Source organism: Grus americana, chromosome 17 (assembly GCF_028858705.1).
Source record: "Grus americana isolate bGruAme1 chromosome 17, bGruAme1.mat, whole genome shotgun sequence".
Taxonomy (NCBI): domain Eukaryota; kingdom Metazoa; phylum Chordata; class Aves; order Gruiformes; family Gruidae; genus Grus; species Grus americana.
In genome coordinates this window covers 13399356-13426295 of record NC_072868.1, presented here as the reverse complement: position 1 = coordinate 13426295, position 26940 = coordinate 13399356, and the positions used below count along the sequence as shown (strand labels likewise).

Sequence of the window (26940 nt, the reverse complement as noted above, 5' to 3'; positions counted from 1 at the left end):
TTTTTGGCTACTCTAATGAAGTGATTTTAAAAGAGGTAAGTTACTGAACATGCTCTTAGCAGCTTAGACATCATGAAAGTATCAACAGAGAAATACACCCTAAATTTTTGAATAGATATGTATGGAATGATGTTTTCACTCTATCCAAAAGGACAGCTCTCAGAAGGAGAATACACCTTTATGCATTTTTTTTCTTTTTTCTTTTTTTCCCTCATCATATTAAAGGAAATGGAAGGGTACTTCTTATGGGTTTAATTAATTAGTTTTTAATTCAAATTCCCCTCCCACCCTCCCTCAAGAAATTCCCCTGCAATTTGCCATCACAGCATTGCAGAAATCTATTTTAGATCTTGGTAGCTGATGCAAAGTTGTCTGGGAACAAAAACTACTTTTGAAGAGATTAATCTAAATATACATATCCAAGTAGAATAAAAGCAGAAGTAGATACCCTAGATCTTCAAAATTTACTTTCATTTTAAGTATTTTTTTGAAAAAAGAGGAGAACCTCAGGTATTACATCATGTCTTTTCAGAAATACTAATTTTTAAACGCCAGAAACCTTTTTTTTCCTGCTTTATGCTAATGATGTGATTTTTAGCCTGGTAGTGTCTGTTAAAATGAAATCATACAGACTTAGAAATATCTTTTCTGACAGAAAGAGACAAGTCTAAACATATCAGAGCCAACGGGAATGCATGCAGTTTAGGGATTTTGTTGTTGTTATAGATCATAATATTCTCATAATACAAGAGAGATTACTGAAATATGGCATAGTCTTATTTTGTCTGACATTGTAAAGAAAGAAAGACTTAAAGGATTAGTCTTGGTAACTTAGCTGTTCATTTGCAATGTATTGTGATATAATAGAAAATAATGCAGTGCATATCCTGAACATGAAAGAGAGCCTCTGGTCAGAATCTCGTTAATGCCAGAAATGATTTAAAGCTAGCTAGCAGTCCCAGTTTTCTGTCCCAGAAATGACAACACAAGATGTGACACCTCTTATTCTAATGCTACATAAGAGCATATCATGCGTATGATTAAGATATCATTCAACATGACTAATTCCTCAAGATTCACTTCTCTTCATTGTTGGAAACCTGAGGACAGCACAAGAAAGCAGGATTAGGTTTTAGATGGAAGCTGCTACTTTGCCAGGGAATGAAACTAACTACTTTCTTTTCCAGTGATTGTTGAGAGGGATGGGCTAAGGAGGCAAAGTGAACTGTTTTTCACTGAAGTAAGATGAGCACCTAATTTACACATTCATTGGACACAAAGCTTCACTCACTGTGCTAACAAATCACCATAATGAAGCATTTGCACACCCACACACATTTATACACGTGCTGTTGCTCAGCTTGCACCTGCAATGATGGTGAATAGATACATAATTGCATATATAAGTTGTTGAAAGAACAGCTACTAGGCAAGGTCTATATAGCTATACTAAGTGGCTGCTTTTTTTCTCCACATTGCTGCGGTTGGCAACTTTTTGGAAGCTGTTTTACCACATGAATCCTGCTCTTCCATTATACAACTCTCAAAGACTTTTCCAAGGAGCCTGCATCAGCCCTACAGGTGTTGGTACTGAGTCATGAAAATGTTGGGTAACTGCTCCATGGGCTCATGTCTCTTGCAGAGTCAGAGAGCTGTGACTCTCCCAGCTCCTGACTCTGATAAGCTCAGAGCAAAGGCAAGCACTAAAGGGCCAAAGTTCAAGCATGCTCAGATCTTACAGCCAAAGATGACATCAAAACCTGGTACTAGAAGATTGCGCTGAGAATAACAAATACTACGTGCTGAAATTTGCAAAATTTGTCTTGTATGTGTTGCTAACGGCAGTATTTCCTGGCTTACAGCTTCCAAGTCAGATCTTATGGTCACTTGATACCACAAATCAGTAATCCCATTATCAGAGGGGCCACAAAAATGCTGGTCATAGCTCTTCATTAACCATCCAAGTCATGTTCCAAACTTTAAAATCATGACTGTTTTTGTGAAGTTTTTAATTATACTTTCTCAAAATCAATTTTTTGTTCCCTCATTTCCCATGTAACATACATCTATGCACAACACAAAATCACTGGTAACTCAGACATTTTGTATTCTCCGGAAGTAGCACTGAGATTCCTTTGTAGGCATTTTACCATTGTAACAAGCCTGGCTGACCCAGTGCTCCCACTCTCATCTTGTCATTTGGATAGCTTTCAGAAGGTATGACTTCAAAGCAACTGTTCCAAAATAGTATGTCTGCAGTGGTTTTAAGTAGCTGCTTTATTTCATTGTTGTTCTGCCCATAACGCACTGCCTTATGAGATGAGAAGGCGGCTTCGTCTATTCCATTGCCATCTAAGTCTACTTGAGGTGACAACCTTGTTATTTAGGATTATTTCTCATGACAGATGGGTTATTTACAGCAATTGTTTTCCAAAGATCTCCATAGTATCATTTTAATAAATTGTCGGCAACTTTGGGATCACAGGTATTTGTGTATTTGTTTGGTCTTATCCATTTATCTGCAAATCAGCAAATTCAAAGTGGCTCCAATATCAGATTCCAATAACAGTGACATTTGAATAGTAATTATATTATTTGTTTTAGACTTTTGTCTGAAATTTAACAGTTCTAACTATACATTTTTAATGAGCATTTCATGTCTGTGTTTGATACCACTGTCCATCAGTTTGTTTGACTAAGGATAATGGAGACTCACAGTTGCACATCTAAACCAGTGCGTCACTGCAAAACTATTTGCACTATTTAAATGCATGGACACTTAACTGTGATTCTCTCTCAGGTCTTGTGCTATCATATAAACCATACCTATTGAAAATTGGTTTGATATGCATAGTCACTGTTTAATTGTAGTATCTCTTAAGAAGGCTAGTTTTTATAAGTGAAAATAATAGCGTAGGACAAGTATATGGTTTTCTCTAATATGCAAGCTATTCTGATTACCCTGTCCTAATAGCATAATTGCATTCTGTATGGTCTCTCCTCAGCAATAACTCTGGTAATTACAGTCTACATGTGGTCCAGGTCCTAATGGGAAAGGAAGGGGTTTGGGTTTGGGTTTTTTTTGTTGTTGCCTGAATATGAATTTTAAAAGTATGTAACTAGATTTTTTGGCACTGCAGCTATGGTCAAGCTTTAGGATAAAGGAGGGTAGCCATCAGGTTTTATTAATTTTTCAGTTTTACCATTGTTGCTGAAAAATAATATTTGCAGCTTTTATTGGGGGGGGGGGCAGGTGAGAAAAGGAGAGGTAAGGAGGGGATGGCAACTGCCACCTGTTTACCTTTATATTTTGGTGTGTTTTTCTCTCAACATATTAGGTGAAAAGCACAACCCAAAGGGTAGTCTGGATTTCTCACACTTCCTTTCTTCCTGGCTCGTGTCACTATAAATCCATCACACCTGCAGTCACATCCGCAAACTAGCTCTGAGCGAGCTTAGGAGAGGCCAACTAGAGCACCAACTTTGGCCCTAATATCCATATATAAGAGGTTGCTCAAACTTCAGCTATATTTAGGACTGAATTTCAGCCGATGAAGTACTACTATAAGAGCTGTTTCTCAAAAATAATTAAGAATGTGGAGCCAAGGATGAAGCCATTTGGCCGTCATAAGAGATGAGAACAAAACTTTTAGATTCTAGAGGATTTAGCTGTGGAACAGTCTTGTAGAAGTGCTTGGGCAAATCTAGTCTGATAGTCCTTAAGAAATATTACATAAACATCCTCATTTTCCATTTTTTTCCACCAAAAATTCCATTTACAGTTTTAACACCCATTCTATTTCCAGAATATCCTTATCCTCCCCTCCCTGAAAAAGACTCCAGAAAACCCAACCCCCCCAAAGTTTGGCCCCTCAAAAAAGAGAAGAGCCAGGCAATTACATCTGTAAGTTATTGCTAATAGTTTTATGCAGAAAGTGCTCAAATACTCGGATCATAGACAGCATAAAAAAGTATATAACAGCCATTACAGAACACTCAAGGTTTGAAGGGGCCAAAATAACTCATCCTGATGATGTGATTAAGCCCTGATGGGAGGGACTAGAAGGACAATTTCACTGCTATTGCATGTGGAATTCTTGTTCTGTAAACAACAGAGAACTTCAGTTCCCCTGGGAATGCTACAGTCACTTCAAGAAAAAGTATAGTTTGCAATTTGTTAGTTCATGATATGCACTTTGTTTACTATACAATAAGAGATTTAATGAAATGGCTTGGGGACTGAAACAGAATTTTTCAGCTATTCATAATTTTGTAGCTGATTTAACCATTCACCTAGAATTGTGATGCAGAGCGAGTAATTGCACATGTTAATGGCAATTACAATAACAGGCATAATTAAGCGGTTTGCATATGCACTCATGGGATTTTTGTGCATACAAATGATTTGTATATTTCAGCATCTAATTTTACAAATTTTCTTCATTGTATGTAAAAGACCTCTCTTTTATACGTTGTTGCCATGCCTATTTCATTTTGCACAATGTATTATACTAAATATTCAAAGCATTTAAGCACACAATTACCACTGCTATATATTTCAACCAAATGATTGTAATTGACTGACTACTTAACCAGATCAGATGAATAATGCTTTTTTTCCTAATCAAAGACTGATTCTTATGTGTTTGTCTAGTTCTTTGTAGATAAAGGACTGTCTTATTTACTAGAAATACACAAATTTTAGAAAGGTGGTTTTGTAACTGAACTTTGAACAATCCCTTTATGTGACTTTGGGGCCTGCCTTGACAATCTACTTGTGGAAGAACCTACTTACTAAAGAGCTGATAGCACAGAGGCCGGAATTTGCTAGACTGCTTTTCTTTCTTTGGTTTTGTTTCATTACATCAATGTTCCTTTTTTAATTTTCATTTTTGTAAGACCAAATAAATCATGCTACTAACTGATTACCCCATCCCTGCTCTTTAAGTTCTGATTTCAGTTTCTCAACAGGTACTTTATTTAATCTTATCACAATGGTTTGAAATGTGGCAAATGCACTGATTCTGAATTGGTGAAGATAGGTTATTGTGTGTTGGTTAAGACAAGGATTGCTTATTCTGGACCTCTAGGGTGTGATCATCTCCTCGGAAGCAAATGAGTTCTCATTCCCATTTACAATGGGCCAAATTTTAGTTTGAGTGACACCCAGGTTGTCTGAATGCACCAGAAACACAGGAGCTGTCATTAAGGTTATCCACTTTCAGTTACTCTGGGTTCCTCCACACCTAAGATGTGCCGGTTCTTTCCCAGAATAAGTCAGGCAGAGTCCCCCAAGAGACCATAGCTGATGCGACTGTTCGGTAGGGGTCCAATCCAAACAGGGGTTTCTCTGTAGAACTTCACTTTTGGAAAATTTTGCTGAGATTAGCCTTGAGGTATCTGCATAACTCATTTCACCATGAAATGGAAAAATAGAAATGGGAACGAATCCCCTAAATTCAGAGAAATATCTTACCTAGGAGGACAATCCAGAAAGTTTTAGCCATATCAGTTGCATGGTCTGGCAGTTTTATAATGCAGCTAGACTTTTTTCAGGGAGCAGAATGACTCACTGCAGAAGAGATAGAGCTAATGATGGTTAAAGAGTTCTATTGATGCCTTTTGTGTACAAACAAAGTACAAATCCATTATATTCTGCTTTAATTTTATTAATTAGTCATTCATTACCCAATGCACTATTAATTAAGCCTCTCTGAAGAAATTCTTAGTATCCTCCTGTTTCTTTTATTCATAATAAATCTGTCAGTCTCTGATGAAATGCCTGAATCGTTAGAACAGGTTTAAAGGATACAACATAGTCTACCTCTTTCCAGTATGACCCATGCTTCATGGAATGAAGCATGTAGTAAACCCTAATAAAAATCCATATTAATTAAAATCACAGATTCTTATTTCAGAGCATTTTTAAATAGATAAAATATTTAAATTATCACAAACAAAGTACCAAATGGTCATGTTAGTCTGGGAACACACTCAAATGGTTCAATCTATTCTAATTTGGCTAATTTCTCCTAAAAGTTGTAGTTATCTCTCCCATTTAACAAAATTAGGCAACATCTGTACAAAGCAAGGTTTGAATAACCAAGCATATGTTTTGCACACATATAAATAAACTTAATTAAAAGTTGCACTCAGTCATACAGTGAACTGACATAAGGTATTGGACTAGAACTGAGCAATGCCACTTGTGTTTGGCCACTGAACTCATACAATACACATTTTGAACACTGCAGAATAATCAGGCAATTGCAAGTTGATGGTTGTGTCAGGAAAACTGTATACAATCAAAAGGAATATGCAGATCAAAAGTAAGAACGTGCAAATACATTTCTCATCAGGAATTATTTGCTCACCTATAATGGATATCATTGAATCTAAAACAGTAAAAACTGTAAAAAACAAGTTTGGGTCACTCTATAACCTTAATTAGTAACTACTAACCTTTCTGAACTTATTGCCTTCTGAACTAGTCAAAAAAGCCCAGACTATTGCCTCCTGTGCCCCAGATGACCTGCAATAATTTTCAGATTGCATTTTATTTAACTGATGCTGACTTGAAACACAAACAAGTTCTATCCTTCTCAAAAAATACAGAAATAGCTAAAAATGAGAATTATAGAGAAAGCTCTCCTTCTTTTTATAGTCACAGTTTGAATTTCATGTATGGCAGTAGCTCTAAGGCATTGAAGCTATTAGATCATTTTTAGTTCTACCTATTGTATGAGCTGTTTTAGAATGGAGAAAAACCTACTCAAATATATTTAAAGATAAAAGCAAAACATGAAACACATCATTTTGAATGTATGCCAGCATCTGCATCAATGACATTCATGAGCCAACTGCATTCTAAAGCAATCACACAGAGCCTGTATTCACAGCCTGAACCATTACAGGAAAAGCTGCCAGAGTTAATGTATGCAGTTGTTTAATCTCCACTGTAGTATTGAAAGATGGCAATCATATATCCCAGCCACAGTGCTTCATTTTGTCATTAGTTTACACCAGTTTTTACCAGTCACAACAGTCTCGTGCAAAGGGTAGCTTTATACTCAAATGGGGGAAAGTCATCATAAGGGGAAGCCACTTAGTTACATGCAGTATGACTGGTACCGAACTCACTTGTCCACCTGTGATTTCTAATGGGCTAGATTTTCAGCTGGTGGAAAATGCCTTTCCTGAGCAGAACTGGGATAGTTAACTCAAGCTGAGGAACTGATGCGTTCTCTTATCTTTCACTTTCTCCCACATACACCCCCATTATCTTTAAAATGTTTTAACTGCTTCTACTGGGCAGAGGAGAAGAGAAGCAAGGTAGCTTCTTGTCAGAATATTATTCTCTGTTTTAATTGAGATGATAGGCCTATGTACACTCACATTTAGGAAAGCAATCTTGAGTTGCTGTTGAAGAACCAACCTGGAAAAGTCATCCAAATAGTTACAATGAAACATAAACTGAATGGGGTGCATAAAAACCTCTAGTCTATTGCCTTTGCAGAGGGCTATTAATTCTTAGAATGCATTCATGAGTATTGTGTCAACACCTGAGTTTGCAAGCATTGCAATGCCTGCTGCACTTTCTGTGGAGGTCCGGGGTAATAGGACATCCTCCTGCAAATAATGCTTGTTCGTACAAGCTCCTGGGCAGTGGGGAATACCCCCAGCAAATGACAAAGTTGTCTAGCTGCTTGTCTTCTTCCTATATATTGGAGGCAAATGTGTACCTAACGAAAAGGTAAAGAGACAGCCTGGTTTTTTTTCTGAAGTATTTCTGAAGTATTTTTTCTAACAGTATTTGAACCAGTTGTGCATCTTTTTCTATTATATTTGTGTTTCCATTTATTTCAAAGGCGTGCTTAGTGCTTTGCAATGTTTTGAACACAGTATATAAAAGGAATGGAATTCAGGCTTTGGAAACCACTCCTGCACAGAGTCCTGTGAAACTCAACAGGAGATGGTCTTAGAAATAACCACTGCATATTAACATTCTACTAGAAGGACTGCTTGTGATCCAATATGCTATTTATTTTTTTTCTTATGCTTTCCTAACCTGTATGTATATGGATTGTACATATTTTATATACACTACTATTTTTAGCCAAAGGTATTTTTTCTTCAAGAAGCTCCTATAGCATTCTAATTGGCCTTTTCCTCTGATCTGTTACAACCTCTGGGTTGACTTAGTGCACTAAGGATGTCTTCCTGAGATGCTTCCTTTACCTAAATTTGCAAAACAAGAAATTGAAATGTACAAGGACTCTAGTGAAGCTCAAAAGAATCCATATCTTAAATTTCATCTTTCATTACTGCTATGCAAGTGAGAATAGAAAAATATTTTTCCTGTCCTTTGCATTCCCATGATTTTAGACACAAAGACCTTCATTCTGTAGATGTAGTAGAAAGATGCTAAACCAGATTTCTTGTTAAACACTACCATTCACTCTATTTTTCTAATACAAGAACATCTGTGTTTTCATGAGCAGAAGTCACATGTTGCTGAAGTAAAAGCTGAAAAAAAAAGTTTCCATTGAAGAAATGGTTGAACTTCCATCTACTTCAGAGAATCTCTATACGTACTCCTGGCCATTTTAATGGTTCTGTCTAGTAAATCTGAAGGCTAGAAGATCAGTTGTCATGGGAACTGGCAACAGATGACTCAAGAAAACAAAATTAAATGTTGGCTTGATGTCAACAGCTAATCTAGTGCCCTGCCAACTGAAATCATAGCTAACACGAACCATGCCTAACAAGCTGTGATTTGAACAGAGTTGCAGCCAAAGATAGAGTTTCTCACCCCGTGATTAGGAGAACATTTTAAAAATTGAAACTAATGAGAAGACCCAACAAGTTTGGGAAGAGTGAAACTTAAAACCCCATTGTTTATAATTGTTGAGTTAGAGCCTTAACAGCTATAAAACAGAGTTTCTTCTTTGACATCAAAATCATGATATCAAATTAATTACCATTTCAAGATCTATCTTAGCATTTTCAGAATCCATAAGATTGATTTGTGCTGGGACACAGTCCAAAAATTGTTTCAAATTGTGTTTTTAGCGCATCTGTTATCTAGAAAATCCAATTCTTATGCTATAAGCTATTTTGCAAAGGAACATCTTTAAGCATATCATTTTTAGACTTGTAATTTAAATAATACTCTTTTCTGAAGAATCATATCTAACTTCTTTTGTTCATCATCAGTAGACTCTTAAGGCCTAAAGGGCTACATTAAGGACTGTAATTCAGAGAATATATAACAAATTGTCTTTTATATACAGTCATGGAAAATACAGTCTCAGTTAAAAACAAACCACTAATACTTGGCTCCTCCTAGTGACTGTGAAATTAGCCCATATGGAGTGTAATAGAAAATAGAACAGTCTTGAAATAACATAAGAGTGTGTTTAGAGCTTGTTTACATAAACATGGACTATGAAAATCCATGCAGTTTAACTTATGAAAGTACAGTGGATTTATTAACTATGTGGACACTCATGTTGAGAATTAAAGTGAGCTCAATTTAATTTAGGCTTATTCTTTTCCAAAGTAAATTAACCTAAATTGAATTAAGATTACTTTAATTCTAAGAGAAAGTATTCATGCAAATTTAGTGTGGCTTAATTAAGCTACTCCAAGCACACAGAGTTAGGTAGTTTGGATTAGATTTTGTAAGCATTGCCATGTAAAAAAGCCCTTAGCTTCATGTGAAGGACAACATTTAGGCTGAAATGTCTGTGTGCAGTACTGTATCAGTCTGGTTACTTAACTAAAAAAAATGTACAGTGATTTACTTTTGTCTTTGTCTTGGGATTTCCCATATGCATTATTGCCATGTTCTCTCTAGTGATACTACATATTCCAGGCTGCTGCATTGGGAACATTTTCTAACCTTACTGCAGTTTTGTTTTTTTGGACTACCTACCAGAATTGTCTACTATCACAACACAATAATCTACACAACCGCTTTGAAGTTTTAGAAGTTTTATATTGTCAGTGTAGCTTTGTTGTCTCTGGTGGATTGCCAAAGTCTTGTTCAGAACCTATGACAATTCGTTCTCTAAAAATTAAAGGACTCTTTGTCTTGATACATAATAAATCCAGTAGGACCTCATTTGCCTTTTTGCATGTATAAAATATATAGAGACCTTCTGAGTTAGCATTTCACATGCATCTAGATCAGTTTAATGTAAGGAGGAGATTTATCTCGTTCTACTCAATGCATGTTGGTGTTTAAAGTCCACACTCAAAGGAAATGTAAGTCAGCTAAACCTACACAAAAAAAATCTCTAGGTTTGTGAAAGAGTACATACATCTGATTAAAGGAAGTGAAAATGTATATCTGTCTCAGTCTGCATATGAGGGCACATGCACGCAACCTGTTACCTTTGACATCTTTCTTTGGAAGATGAAGTTTAGGAGTAGACAAGGAGAAGTAGAAAGAGAAATAGACTTTTATTGTAACAATGCGATGCCTGGTCAGTGAGCGCATCTGAGACATCACAGACATGCTGTAGACTGCTTCTGAAAAAGTTAATTTGTGGCTGGCCTATCATGAAGCAAAGAGGGAGCTGTGCTACAATATCATGTCTTCTGAGATTGCGCAATTTATGATCTTCGTTCAAGACTATGCCTAAGGCACAATTTAGCCCATATTTTGTATGTAGGCAATTCGAAGAAAAATAGATGCAAGTCCAGTCCACAATCCATCTGGCTCTTCTTCCACCACACATACAGGTAGCTGCATTGTGCATTCCTAAGAGTAAATAACATTACAGACTGTATCTCACATCTAACCATTTGCATTATATTCCACATAAAATGTTCTATAAAGAATATAGTTAATGAATAAAATTTAAGCTTTAGATTTTTTTTTTTGTAAAATCTTCTCTATCAGGATTGCTTATTTCCAACAGTGTTTTATTAATTCAAGATTGCTCTATATCTTGATGGGAGTTTTGATTTTTTAATGAATTCAGGTCCTTTCCTATAGGTTGTGTGTAGTCCTGAGCTGACCGTGGTGCTGAATAGTGGAGGGTCCTCTCTGGTATGCATCAATACCGCGCTGGTGCTCCCTGTGCTAGAGATAGATGTACGTTTATAAGGATATATATCATGTTGGTATATCTTCCTCTTATTAGCTGATTAATGTAGAACCAGTCTCAATTCTTATAGCAATTTTTGAGGGAGGCTGATGAAGAGAGGCCCAAAACAGCAGTCTGTGAATGCATTATTAGAGAAAAAATCAACAATTCATGACATGCTGATTTGGCTCTATGTATATGCATAAAAATATTAGCTAGTTTTAGTCCTCCAAGCAATGAAAATACAGTTTCAAGGCTACGGCCTGTGCAACATACAGTATGCTTATATTCAGTTATTTAATGATTTATCCTATATAGGGAGTACAGAAGTCTATGTTTTCAGAACTGACTGCAAACAAAATATGTACTTTTATAGAGTGTGCAAATCACCTTCTCATTGATTATTCTCTTGAAAGATCATCATGATTTCAAATGAAAAGACAAAAGAGATTGTAAAGTAAAGCTCATATAGTGTGAGGATAGGAGAAAATCTTGAAGGGAATTACAGTTCAGTGTTAACTGCTTTTTGACATTGCTCTTTTCACTTTCTTTTATGTTGGCTCGTGAAAAAATGGTCATCCATGTTTCAAGTGATATGCTCTGTGGTGATGAATGTTAGAAGTTGCAAGGACCTTATTTTAACAGGTGACAAGAGAAATACTTATTGTGTGCGATATTAGGTAATATCTGTAATGCTTCTCTCAAAAATTTATTTGGAGCTCAAACTAGCAATTTCAATTGCAAATACAAAAATTCATCCCAAGAATTTAAACAATACCAACTATTGGTTATCAACAATTTTTCTACTTCTGCTGGTATTTTTTGTACTGAGCCAAAATGAACCTGAATTACTATTTCTTGTTTTATGAAAATTACTCTAGCAGTCTACAGTAGTGGATCATTTACAGGCTTCTAAGCTTTTCCAACTTTGGTCAAGTGGAATTTTCTATTGTGCTTCAGTGTTTCTGCCTGAAGGTCAAAAACATACATTTGGGACAGCTGTAAAAATATAGATAAATAATTGATGGATGTGGACATGGATTTTATTTCTCAGAGTTACATAAACAGATCATAGCATCATAAGGTGATTCAGGTTGGAAGAGATCTCAGATCATCTAGCCCAATACAAAGGTTCTTTGCAAGGAAGAGTTTCTAGTTTCTCAGAGGATGCTATGCTTGGAAAATAAACTGACTTATGAAGTTATATCCTGTGATTGCAGAAACAAGTGTACAACATGACTACATTTCTTTATTCTGTCAAATACCTTAAGATGAGCTCTTATTCCTGTGGAAATCAGTGTCAATGAAATAAAAATCGTAACGTTAGGTCTTCCATTATTTTTGGAGTAGTACTTATGTATAATCAGTTTAGGATCAAATTATCCAGCTTTCATCATAGAGTAATGCTTTGCTGTGTAAATAATCACAACAATGGTCAACAGAAATATCTATGATTTAGTAATGCAAGTGAGTAATACTGGCAGAATCTGCCCCTTGCATTAATTGCACCCTGATCTTCATACTCAGAATAGCTGTATATACTATCACAGTAGCTAATAAGCTGTATCAATGACAGCTTTACCAATTGATAATATTTACCATCCACTGCATTCACTTAGAGGATTATAATGAGTATCAATAGAAAGTCCTTGAGTTCTGACATTAGTGCAGTTGGAATACTGCATTTATCTTTCTTCACCTATGCTGTTAAGCCCAGACTTAATGATTTTAATCATATAGCTCAGTATTACACTGAGTGGCTTCTGTTTGAAAAACTAACCATGAAATGGAGCTAGCAATGGTATACTGTTGAAATAATAGTTTCAAACCTATGTAAAACAGACATGGTACTACATATTCCCCATTGACTAAATTATGACTCTAGAGTCTTGACTGTGCTGGGAATAGGCAGCAGCTATCTATTCCTGACCTCTCACATGAGGTACCTAATCTTCTCTTCTCTCTTACACTCACAGGGTAACAAAGACCGTAGCTATACAAAATCACATATAAAAGATATAAATACAAACAGAAAACATATTTAAATTCTCAGGCTCTCACCATTTTGCTCTTTCCCCCTTACAGAAATTTTTGGGCTTGGACAGGATTTTATACAATTCAGTTGCATAACAACCTTTCCGTGAACCATTAAATTGCTTACACATACAACTAATTTTTATGACAGATGATAAAAATAAAAAATTAAAAAAGGCCGCATTGAGAAAACAAAAGGAACTTATTGCCACATTGAAAAACTAAAAATATCCTAATTAAGGCTGATCAAGAGACACAGGATTAGTGGTATATGTATTTTCTAGCTTTTGAAAATACTTTTTTGGACATTTTAAGGATACTTCCAGGAATATATTGGAATATCTGGTCTCTCTTTTTCTACTAACTATAACATTAATTCTAAATCAGAAAAGGTTACAAATGTTAATTATTGAAGTAGTAACAAAGTACTCCAATCATGTTAAGTGTATTCAAATGAAAAAAGGCTTTAAAGAAAGAGGAATTTCTTCAGGTTCATGACAACAGGAGAGCAAATGCTTCATTCTACAGTCTTTCTAAATCTATCTCAAAGTTTCTGGCTTTATGAGTAGTTGTTTCCAATTTTTATGAATATGCTTCTTCTTTTCATTCTATTCATTAAATCTGATAGAAGACAGTCTCAAAATTGAGTCCAAACACAATTTATCAGTATTTAAGAAATACTGAATAAGTTATAGACCTAATGTCACCTCATTTAAAACCTGTTTAAGAGGGATTCCTCAAATGCAAATTTTTCTTTAGTGTGAGTTTCACAGAGTCTACTGATTCTATTTGAGAAGTTCTAAAATTAGCACTCAGCATTCTGATACACAGACAAATTTTCACATGATCATTTTTTTTCTTGAAAAACAGGACGTGGAAGCAAAACACCTTGGATTTTCAAGAGGTAACCTTGCCAATTTGCCCCCATCCACCTCTTCCTCAATGGGGAAAAAAGTTTTTCAGTATCCATATAGGGTTTTGTATGCCAAGTATGTGCTACATCAATTGCTCAAGTCATTACCTGGTAACTTTGACAATTTAATCTCTTTTTATTGAAAGACTTTTAAACAAACTACACAATAAAATATTGGAAGATGGAATCTTGCCCAGCTTTCATGAAAAGGGTCACCATTTGGTACCAGCAAAGAATATCTTATATTTTAGCTGTAATCCAAAGAAGATCTATGATCTCATAAATAAATGAATGTCTTCTAACACAGAAATACACTGACAACTAAAATGTAGAATACTATATCCAATACTATTACCACATGCACACAATTTTACATGAGACATTTAGGATGTTTTGCAAAATTCACACACTTGAAGTATGTTTGCTAAGAAAAGCCTAACAAAAAACTAGTTCTCTAGTACACCACAGTGTATGAAGGGAGTTCAGATTCTTAAAGAGATATTTTAAAAAGTCGTGCATTTACTATAGAGATTTATTTATTAGCTCAGTGTAAGTTGCCAGAGGAGCTTCATAGACAGAAGCATAAAAATGAGAGTTCTGAGTCTCAAGCAAAAAGGCATGATTAAAGTCTGGGTCTTGTTAAGGAGGAAAAATTCTATTTTATTTATGGCAATGGAAAATCTGAATCTGAAGTTAAGCCATTCCAAGCTTTTGGGGAATTTTGCCCATCAGCAAGAGTACGAAACATCAACTTTCTCAGTATGTTCATTCATTTGTTAGCTCAGTCCTGTATGGAAAGTTTCAACTTGACTTCGTTGCTGCAGTCCAACATTGCCTGTGTGGCCATGACACAACTCCTCTATTGGTTAACAACCAGTTCTGTTGGCCTAAAGATTAATGATTCATATTAACTTCTAAACCAGAAAAGATCTGTTTTATTTTTCAGCAAAACATTTAAGAAGCTTTTGCCAGATTTTCAAACTTGTGTGCCTAAATTTCAAGTATTTAGAAGCTTAGCAAACATGGTTTTAAAACTCCAAGAAGCATGTTTGCGCATAAGGCATCTCACTGACAGATGAATCCTATTAACCTTGTTAAGACTATGTACTTAAATTTAAGCACATGTTTGGGAACTTTGCTGGGTCAGAGTCTTTAATTTTTCATAGAGATTTACTTAATATTTTTTATTTACATTTGAAAGGTAGGCCTTTGTTTGTCATAGCTTTTTCCAGAACATCAGTAAGTAGAAGAGATGAATTCTGTACACAGAATAGTGAGACAGTCATTATGGTTTTTGGTTTTTTTGGGGTTTTTTTGTGGGGGTTTTGGGGGGGGGGGTCGGTTTTAAATTAACTAAGGACTTCAATACAAGCAAGGAAGTACACTTTTCCTTGTTCGACTTTATCTTACACTTTTCTCTACTTTAGCCAGCTGTCCAGTATTCTGGACCTTATTTGCCTGCCCAACTTTAGCATTCTTCCATTCAGGAATCATTCAGAAAAGGCTAGTCTTGCCAGCCACAAGGTGACTCAACATCCTTCTTTCTCTTATGATACAACAGAGAAAGATCATTAGACTTTGTAGCATATGCCTGAGAGATTGTAATAGGAAGAGCTTACTGAATAACAATTAGATTAATGGCCAGATACTGACTGATGGGTCAGGATAATGCTCACTAGCAAACTTCTACTAAATACTAAAACTTGTCATTGCATTTAATTCTCTAAGATATTTAATTTCTTGTCACATTACAGATGTAATTACATAAAAACAATCAAGAAACCCAGATTTATCAAAAAGCAAACTTCCCAAATTTCTAGGCTGGCTCCACCTCTAGAGAGAATCAGGTACTTCTGAAATGCAAAAATTATACTCAGAAAAAGTAAGGAAGTCCTTAACTAGAACACGCATATATATATTTATATATATATGTATACAAATTTTTTTACTGAAGTTATGCCATTGACATTAATTAAAAGACTCCCAATGATGTTAATAGTAATTGAAACAGTACTTCATTCAACTTGTTCCTTAAAGTATCCCTCAGGGAAGAAGTAACAGGCTGTCCATTGAAGTCTTGTTTGTGAGAGTCTATGCCTCTGTTTGACATATGTTCATTGAATTAAAATAAATCAATCTTATATTATCCATATGATTAGTGCACTTTTTTCAGAATGAGCGATTTACAATGAATCATTCAGTCACTGGCTAAACTATTCTGGAAAATAAATGTTGGTGGTTGTAGAAGATGCATAAAAAGACACAATAAATTGAGAAAAACTGTTAATATATATTTCACAGGGCAAAAAAGACTGATTTAGTTTAAATTCATAAGATTTTTTTAAAATTTTGTTTAGATTTTCTTCCTGGATTTTGGAAGTTCACTAGCCATTTTAAGAGCAAGAGGTATGCTTAGAGCTCCAAAGTGGAATTGTTTGCCAGAACACTATTTGAAGAATTACATGACCCAATATCTACCGAAGCAGGTAGTGCTTGGTTTATTTATGTAAAATAATACTGCTCAATAGTAAGGACAAGATATTGCTGAGCGGTCAACAAAGAGCTGAAGCAGCTGCAGAATAAGACTTCAACAAAGAACTGTGAATAGTGGTTATATTTGAGAGTGTACAAGAATTCCTGTACCTATGTTTTTGGCCAGTTCTGTACAGTCACCTTGCAAGCAAAGACCTTCTCAAACAAGAATTGTTTTTCACTTTGATCTTATTTTCTGCATCATCGGCATGGAATACTTGAACAGAACAGTCATTGTGGTTTTAAGCCTGCTTTTGCCTTCATGCAAGAAAGCCAGTGTTTTTAAATTTAGATGGTAATAATATGTTTCCAGTGACAAAATAATGTACAAAACCATTCTGAGATATGGCTCACTTGAAGCTGAGAGCAATGCAGCTGTTCACTGAGACTCCTCTCTTGTTTCTTTTAAATCTAGAGCATCTGCCTTTCCAAAACACTTCAATGTTAAGTCTCCCTAATGAAGGCATTTAGGGTTGCAGGAAGGAAAGACTGTTTTCCTGCATTCTGGGAAGTATGGTTATGGCTGGGTGGGGAATAATATGAAATTTAAATATTCCAGAAAATATAGTCAGGGAAAAGCCCAGAACAGGCTTTCACTACTGTAATTTAAGATGGAATCTTTTCAAACAGTGCTGAAGCAGTTTGCTGACAGTGCTGTAAGACAAAATTGCCCTGGGAGAAAGGAATCACAGGTTTGATGTGGTAGCTGACCAAAAGTTACAGTGGGGTTAGAGGCACTTTAATGACGAAAACATCTCCAATATGTTTGTTTCTGGTTTAAACCAAGTCTAGAGGTCTCCTCCAGCATTTCCAATGAAAATCTATATTGGTTAAACAGTGACTTCCAGCTGCTCCTACAGGAGAGGAAAAGAGAAACTTTCACAACAAAGAGAAGTTGATTTGCAGATTTTCATCTGGTTCTTCATTTAGAAAACTGAGCCCAATTCTGAGCATTACGTGGGTTTTCACAGTTGCATACAGTATACTATTAATGATCCACACGCCTGTCAGTGAAGACATGATTTTCATGGTTAAAATAGGAAATGCATTCATCTGTTTTACATAATACAAACAGACCTGGATAGAGCCCAAAGGGTCCATCCTTGTATTCCTGTGCAACCTGAAAAGAAAAAAGTGAAGGAGTTTCAAGGGAGAACAGTAACAGAGGGTGAAAGGAAATAACCGTTTTCTTCCTCAGATTGAGCTGCTGCATTCTGTGTGCTCCAAGCAACAGCAGCACTCAGAGGTAAGTGCAAGGAATAGAAGAAATGAATAGAAAAATGTATAAATACTTCTTGCTTCTGGTGCCTTAATTTGTTAAACTGATCTGTCATATTTACTTGGAGTTTTAACTGAGGTGAGTGGACATTATATACCCTAAAGCTTTGGGGTTTTTTTTAATATTTCTGAGATTCTATATTGAGGGTATGCAGCTAGCTTTTAACATTCAGGAATTAGGACTCCTATGACATTTTGCTTGTGATACAATGTGCAAGAATGTGTTGCATCTGTGATCATTGGGAATATAGAAAGAAAATTCCATTGGCTATCTTTTAGCTGAAAAAGTAGGATTGTTCTTTCATACTTTGTGCTCCAAAAATCATATCTTTCATAACCATGAATGTATTCCTCCAAAACTAGGATCAGTGATGGTGCTGGCAGATTAATTGCATAACTGTCTATTACATGTGCTTCATTTCAATATTGATATATACGCTTTTTCAATAGGGAGAGATATTTATGTCTACAGTTATGTTGCAGAGAAGCTGGGGGGGGGGAAAGGAACAGGGAATTTTTCCCACTGCAAGTGTCACAATGCTTTTTAGTTTAGATGTGTATTGGATAGCTGGTCTCTTTCCTCCTGGCACTGATGAGAAGAAGAGTTTCTCTAAAAAATCCAACAATGTAAAAAAATTTATTTCTGTGAAACCTTTAAATCTACTCAGGTAATCTAACAGTTGTCCAGCATGCCTATGATTGCATTTTGCTGTATAGTTTGAAGATGCAGAATGTTTTTATGCTACCTAGTACTTAAGACATTGATGTATATTAATTTTCAGCCTACAATTGAAAAAAGCAGTTGAAAAGAAATGTATTATTTTGTAAAATATGAACTTTTTCAATAATGTATAAAACAACATATTGAAGCATTCAGAAGGAGATCCTTTTTTAAAAAATAAATTTGGATGTTCATTACGATTAAAATAAAGTGCCTGGAGAAATTAAATTCACATACCTAAAAAAAAAAAAGTCATCAATTCCCTTCCTCTCTCACTCTTCCTACACATTATTCATCTGGTATGTGAAAAGCTGTTCTGTGGCATCCACACAAAAGCAAAGCAAAAAGAAAGCCAAAGATGTTTTAGTTAAATAGTGATTATTCTTCAGGATCCTTTTAAAGCACAAAACAAAATGTTCTCCAGATACTGAGAAAACATCACATACGTAGTTTCAGATAATTACATGTTATATACTGGAAAGCCACTATATTAAGAGCACATTATTAAGATTTTAAAGGCAAGCACTAAAAACTTAGGAAATGCCAGAATTATGGTTGCCTATGTAACCTTCATTTGGTTCCTTGTGCATATGCATTATGATGCAGCCTTTAAGTGCAGGATTACACACATTTTTCTCCAGTAATCTGTGAAGGCAGAAGTATTAATATATTCAGAAGCGTTTTGTAGTGCCTATCACTACAGTACCTACTCCACAAAAGCCTTAAGTAGTGTGGGGCTGGTGTGTCCACTTTACATAGTTGGGGAGTGTGCAAAGCATCGGAGACATTTAAAATTTTGACTGCCTCACTTGAGACGTGTATACTATGATTTTCCAGGACCATTACATAAGGCAGCATTTTATATGCTTAGAGAATAATGTCTACTAAATTCTGTTGTAGATTCTTATCTACCTGAAGATTTGCATGTCAACCATAGTTTCAAGATGAGCACCCTGTTTAAATGACTTATTCCTTTCCCCTGTGAGCAGTCTGGCAGGGGTAGGAGAGAGAACCCAGTTCTCCAAGGCCTTCATCCACCTTTTCCCACAGTTCCCTGACCCATTCACGACTTTTGCAGCAAAGCCATCATACAATTTCTCAGTGAATGACTATAGAATATCACATTAAGATTATGTAGCCAGCAGCACGCATGTATGAGTTCTAGTAAAGACTTCAGAATATGAATTAAAACAGCCCCAGACCTTCTGCCACACAGATCAACATCACTGTTTCATCAGCACTATGTGAGCCAGTAGATCTACTGCAGAGAATAACAGGGTAACTGAACAGAACCAGCAGACAGGAATGAAGAAGAAATCTTTACCAGCACCCAACAGGTATTTTCCAGTAGAGAAACAGTGGTCCATAATCTTTGATTCCATTTGTGGCTCTGGATGACAGCGTACTTTCAGTTTAACTTTCTTCTTTACCTTTAAACCTCTCCAGCTGAGTTTTGTCTCTATTGAAATTTTGGGTCCAGATCATTCTCTCTTTCATATTTCTAATCCTACACTTTGCCATTCCCAGGCACAATTTTTCTTCTCTTAAATCTAAGCCTGGTACAGAGTTTTAGGACATGTACTTTGAAGGCAAAGCCAATATAGTAGTTGTTTTGCCTTTAGCTATTTGTTTCCATTCCTACATGTAGTTCATCATCCTGCACTCAGCTGCTCAGTCCTCCATTTTTGCCCACTGAATGGTTTCTGAGGCAATGTTGTGAAGTGTAACACTGAAATAACCCAGGTTAAGAGCACTCTTTAAAAAAAAAGTTAAATTATACACATTAAAAGGTTAAGGAGACTTTCAGTGGCTCTTCAGGGTAACATCTTTTTTAAGGAAACTTGGATAAAATATATGCATCTCTCTTTAAATGGACAATATGGGGTTTGCCATGGGACTTACGCTGTTAGGTCAATAGATTGAATCTATTGCATGTAATTCCTAGTAGCACCAATCGTCATACCTGTAATAATCTATAGTGTCTATATTGTAAGCATTAAATGTTATACTCAAGAGCATGCTATGAATGTTATATTATTATTGATATTATGAGTTCATAAATTATACTTAATTTATGGATCTCAAATGTGTGGAAATATTTTGTCCACCACCAAACCCTTGTTTCTGCTGGAAATCCATCACTATTTTGCAATTATAAAGCAACCCTGCGTGAACAAAATGTGATTTATGTAGGTTTTGGAGGGTTGAAAAGGAGCTGATTTATAGTAGACCTCATACGAGTATCATCCCGGTATTTACTTCAGCCAGGTCCTGTCACAGTGACAACTGCCCAATACAGCCTCAGATTTGTATGACTGGAACACTTTTCCTCACTCTCTTTGTGGTGTTAGAGGTGAACAAATCTTAACTGAGAGTGGGTAAAATATTTCCAATTTTGCGTTATTTTTTTCCTGTTCTGTGGCTTTGACCTAAACACTTAACAGGCTCTTGTGGTTGAGAGAGTGGAATACAAAGCTGTTTGGAGGAAGAAATCTACTAACCTGGGGAAATAGAAATGTTTTTCATAATGAATGGCCATCATCTGAAATCTGATTAAGCATATAAAATATGAAAATCCCAAAGGCCCGTGTGGTGAACTGAATTGGATTGCTGTTTGATTTGTAGCAGTCACTTTACCTTATTATTGCGGTTTGCTTTTTCTATTTCTAATCTCCAAAAGTGATGTCTATGAGAGGTAACTTTGCAATGGTATGACATTTTCCACTCCTTTTTGCACTTCAGAATAACGACTCACTTTTCACTAAAGCAGCTGGTGAGAGACCTAATAGTAAAAATGCTTCAACTGAATTAAATGAATGACTGATCTGATTTAGACAACAGTTCCTACTGTGACCTGGGAAAATTTTCTCATTGTTTCCAAGAATTGGGGGGAAAAAAAAAGGTTCTATTTTAACATAAAAATTTTGGAAATTATGGAATTTTTCATGGCACAAAAAATCATGTTACTATCTATTTCTAATGTGTATGAAAGCACTTTCATTTGATTTTTTTTTACTTACTTATTTTTCACTGGAGAGTCCTGTGGCAGATCCTCTGTTGATATAATCAATAATAGATTAACACATTTCATTAAAGTTGTAACAATTTATAACACTGATTGTGAATCTGCCTTTGAAAACATATTTTTGAAAGTGCTTAGTTGCCTGTGGTAGGAAAAAGTTTTGTGGTTAGAATACTAGACTAAGGAAAGGATCTGTTCTATATCCAGTTCTTCAAAACTTTGGAAAAATCATTAAAATCCGTGCCTTGGTCTATCTTGTAAAGTTTGACTAACCCTTTTTTTTTTTGAATATTTAAATTGCAATCTCTTCAAAAACAGTCTCTTATTTATCAATTATTTTCTTGGTTGTTTTTACAGTTTATATCTTGGAGTTGTATATGGCTCCAAAAAAACCCCAAACCTGTCCTGTAACTTTTACAACAATAATTTTTTAATTCTAAGAGGCAATTTGAAAAAAACCAAACTCCTTTTTTGGCACGATCATAGAGCCCATCACTGTAGATAAGTCTGAGCTGTATACAAATAGGGGCTGGTTTGCTGCGAGTAGTTGTCACACAACAATCATATATTATGACAGAGATCTAAAACAAGAATGAAGATGTCAAAGCTACCTAGCAGCAAATGTAAATTTAATCTTAAGATAAAAGCAGATCAAATATACCCAAGTGGCTTATTGGCAGAGATGCTAATTAGAAAAAACTGTATTATGCACACAGCCATTTGTTCCAAATGGCTCTTCAGGGACCGGGTTATGGAGGCATTTCCCTGTGTGGCTTGTTCTTGTTTACAGAGGTTGTTAATATTTGCATAACCATCTCAGTGACAAAATATGTCGAGTAAATAAAATAGATTTAAGTGTGACTCTGGAAATTTCAGTTTTCAGTGAAAAAAACTTGCAAGACCTCAGGAGTCAAAAATTTAAGGAAAAACTGTAAATTACAGACAAGTATCAATAGTAGAAGATTTCAACTCCCCTCATATAGCCTGGATCGCTGCCTCTTCCGGGATAAATGATTTTGGACATAGTAAATGACTGCTTCATCAAACAGCTAATCTTAGAACCCACAAGAAAAGATACCGTTCTGAATTTCATCTCGAGTGGTGCTCAGGACTCAGTGCAAAAGGGTTTAAGTAGGTAACAGCCAAAATACAATTGTGGGGGGATGGGAGGCCCAGTGCATCCAGCATACAGGTACTTAATTTCTAGCAAAGGGACTACATAAAAATGAGGTGATTAGGTAAAAAAAGAAACCCTGAAAGAGAGAGTCCAAAAAGCAAGATGCCTTTAAGTCGATAAAAACATACTATGTTTGCAACCAGGATGAAATATATGCCCATAACTAAGGATGAAGCTGTCCTAAAACACCATGAATGGCAATGAGAAGGTTAAGGAGGTACTGTAGGGAAAAGGTTGGCATTCAAAAATTAAAGGTTGCCCAAATGAGGAGAACAGGATCACCTTAGAAACTCTGTGCATCTTTCTCATTTCCCCCTCACTAGCACTGCATGACTCTAAAGCCATCAGATTTCTTTTTGCCTAAAATGGTGCTGAATAGTTCCTGACACAGGGAAGGCATCCTCCTGCCAAAGTAACTGCCAGGAATGTCCTCTCTATTAAACAGACATCCATCCATCATCTTAAGAATCCAATGGACATTGCAAATGATAGTCATACCTTTCAGAGTAAATTAAATTACTTGTATCCCTTTTACTCAAAGAGGATAAATGAAGCCCAGAGGGAGGAAACAGGTTGCTCAAGGCCACTGGACAAGTCAATGGCAGGACTGCACTAAAAAAAAAAATCAACAGTACTCCCAGGTTTGGCATATCTTGGCCCATGCACACAGATAGTCTTTATGAAAAGCTAGGCAAGAAATGTAAATAGTGTCCAGTTTATGGTTAATTGTCTGAAAAACCCCCCACAGTGAAGCACAAATACTATAAAACTTAGGGTAAAATCCTTAGGTGGCCACACTGGGTGTGTTAGAAGAAGAATTAATCTTCCCTGATAAAGATTTACTGAAAAACAAGTGAGCTGCCCCTTAGCAACATTTTTTCCGAAAATTCCACTAAAGCTAGTTCTGCTATGAACCACTCTCAGTCATAGCAACACCATAATTATTTTTGCTAAGCATTTAGCAACTGTGTTGCCACATGTCATTACAAATAAATAATGAATCATTGAAGTGACAAGTTAGGGAAGTGTGAATGAGGAGTTGTTAGAATCATTTCACCTGGTCGGCAGGCGACCCAACCTGGACAAGGGTGCTGCAAGCTGTCATTGGGGACCGTCATAAACAGAGCAGCTTCTAGCCCAGAATGTGCTGGAAAGATGTTTGACTTTGTCAGAGAGCTTTTGCTTATGAAAAGCCAAAGGAACAACACAAACCTGATAGTATAACAGCATCCAACAAAGAAAAATGTAATTCCCTAACAAAATCATGAACCATAAATGTTAGCAGACCGAAAGCCCAAGGGGAGGTTCTGCACATCTGCTGAGAACAACCTGACATTACCCAGCAGGACAAGTGGGCAGGGCAGTACAGTCTACACAGGTCCCAGCCGCACACTTTGGATTTCAGCTGCCTGTGTTACAGATTCGTCTTCCCACAAGATCCCTCAGGCTTGCAACACCACCCATTGGATAGCCGTGCTGCTTGGGGAGGCACATTGCTTGTGAAGACTTCACCACAGCCTTTCCCCACCCTAATCAGCTATTTCCCCACCAGTCACCACTAAGCCATGCAGGTCAGGGGAGCTATACTGCTGGCATTTTCTAGGATGAGAAGTCACTGAAAGGTCAAGGGCAGTTTTGCCACATCCTTTCTGTCTCCTATGCAATGCAAAGCCAGTAAGCTCTGAGAAAGGGGATCCATGTACCTTGTGCCACAGCAGTTCCTGGAAGCATCTCTGCTTTTGCCCTGGGCTACCACTCGCATTCTCCTACTCAGCGTCACTCAGCTCCTGATCGGGCCAGAGCAGAGGAATTCTTGCTCTCCATTCTGCAGTGTAGGTGCACGTGATGTTTTATTATACCTAGCAAGGCTGTCTGTAATGTACTTGCTCTTACATATCCAGCTCCAGATTTACAGAGAAGCTGTGCCAGCAGATGCCTCGGTCCAGCTTATATATACAGCTGTGAATCTACCCCATGGGCACAGTTATGACAATCATGCATGCAAGCTGGATAATGAAAAAACAAAAATATCTAATTAAACATGAATTTGCTATTATGCAGCAAGTAGAACTGTATGAGTTTATAAATAGTGTACATAGATCTCCCTTGCTGGATGACACAGGATTACTGCTGTGAAATTTTGCAGACCTTTGAAATCCCTGCAAAACAAGGCATCATCAGGCAAGTATAGAAAGAGATGACAAAGAGAGGAGGAGCCCGAGTGGAGACAGTTGTGACAGAAATACGAGACTGGCCTTATTAACAGAAAGCTGAATTTTAACCTGCAAGTACAGAAGAACTGCAAATGTGATCTGCCGTTATTTAAATACATTGTATCACAATCCCTTCTCCAGCCACTCTACCTTCAAAGATGTTTCAGTTTTAATAGATTATCTGACATTTAAAAATACAAGTATGGAGAGAGTTCCTAATATATTTAGACTGGGGAGTTTCATTTTGGTCATCTCTGCCTCTAGCTTCCTCTTAAAACATTTAATAGCAGCTTCATTCCTCTTGACTTCTATGAAGTGGGGATTTTAATTTATTTATGCTGATGAGGAACTTTTCAATATCCTCTTCCCCTCTTGTCACCATTACATGGAAGAGGGCAATGATTTTTAAAGGAAACTGTTTTTTATCTAGAACATGCAAAATTAAAAAGATACTGGAAAATGCAGCATAATTCAGGCTCACAGAACTCTGGAGACCTAGTTAAAGAACACCTGTTAATGGAATTAATTTTTCATGCTCCACATACACAGAGGAATGTATTTCAGGGAATATATAAGCCTACAATATAAAATCAGAGTAAATTTCAAAAGAAATGTAATGAAATGGTAGAAACTTGACTTGATGAAAGTACTGATTGTTTCAATATCCCGCGACTTGTTAGTTGTACAACAAATGCTCAGCTTCACCCGTTGTGCAGTGGTTGAAGAGGAAAATGCCACATGTGACTAACCTGACAGTTACTTGTAATATTTAATGCAGCCAGTCTCGTCTCAACCTTCTGCTTCTGGTTAATCTATTTATTTATAACTTTGCTGCCAAGTATTACTTTAAAACTAAAACAAAGGACAGGATTCAAATATGAAGCATGGGTTGCTGCCATCCCATCTTCCCTTGAGGCTGCTTGTGCTGGCTTTCTCCAGATTTTGTGCACCAAATTCCTTCAGATTTACTTACTCAGTCCTTCCCTGTTCTTTAATTCTTTCTACAGAAAGTTCGCCTTCCTCCCCAGAAAATCTTGAGATGTCATGTAACTTAAATTAAACCATGGGTTATTGAGCTTTTATGACTCACTTTACCAAGCTCTTCTGAATAACCAGGTGGGCCAGTAAATTAATTAATTTCTATTGTCTATTTGCAAAATCTATTCATGTTCTTCAAGAAGAAATAAGCTCTGTCACTCACAGAAAACTGAACTATCAGACCTCAATGTTATTTTTGCAGCACTGTATTTTTCTCTAAAAGTAGATCTCAGTCTATTGCAGATTTATCCAGGCATGATCACCAAGCACCATACCTCCTAGGCAGCACTTTGGAAGATGAACAAATACATTCAAGTATCTGAAGCTTTTAAGAATGCAAATTTCTGTTTTTCACTTCTGGAGAATAAGCCTTGCAAATTTGATCCACATGCCCGCTAATGGTTCAAAAACCAGACAGCCAAGGAGATCCCTGAAATTTCTCCCTTTCCCCCTGAAAAAAACCACAAGAGGGTGCGGGCATGGGAATGCAATTTTCAAGGCAACGTTACAATTCAGACACCTAGCAGTAGTAATACAGGCAAGGGACTCTTTCTCTCCCTATGTCAGCAAGCCAAAAGTCTTCTCCCTCATTTTTAGTGCCAGAGAAATAGCAGTGGGCCTATTTGTTTGGCACAGGCACAGTGCCCTTTGTAGAGTACCACTGTCATGTTGCACCTGCACTGCCGCTGGAAGTCAGCTATAAACAGCTGCACAAAGTAGAGAAAAACAGCAGGATCCTCTCAGCTCTCCCATTACCCCAGATAACCACAACTTTTCCCAGTTTTTCTTATTCCTCTCAGGAAGATGGAAGATAGGTGATAATTCCCTTTCAATACAGCATTTAACAATCATCTGGAAGGCGATAAATGCTATACTCTAGAGAGATTAGCACAATGAAACCCAATTATAATGAATA

The 26940-nt window shown here is 36.4% G+C and overlaps 1 protein-coding gene across 4 annotated transcripts in view; it reads left to right on the top strand.

The window, feature by feature from the left end:
* The window catches only part of PHACTR3 (phosphatase and actin regulator 3), a 109984-nt gene that overhangs the window by 13150 nt on the left and 69894 nt on the right, over positions 1–26940 (top strand). For 2 of the 4 annotated variants that reach the window (XM_054845994.1, XM_054845993.1), the window contains exon 1: positions 17697–17821. The exons of the other annotated variants lie outside the window; for them this stretch is intronic. The gene's annotated coding sequence lies outside the window, so the exon portion shown is untranslated. Of the gene's footprint in view, positions 1–17696; positions 17822–26940 lie in introns of those variants that run through there. 4 annotated transcript variants of the gene reach the window in all.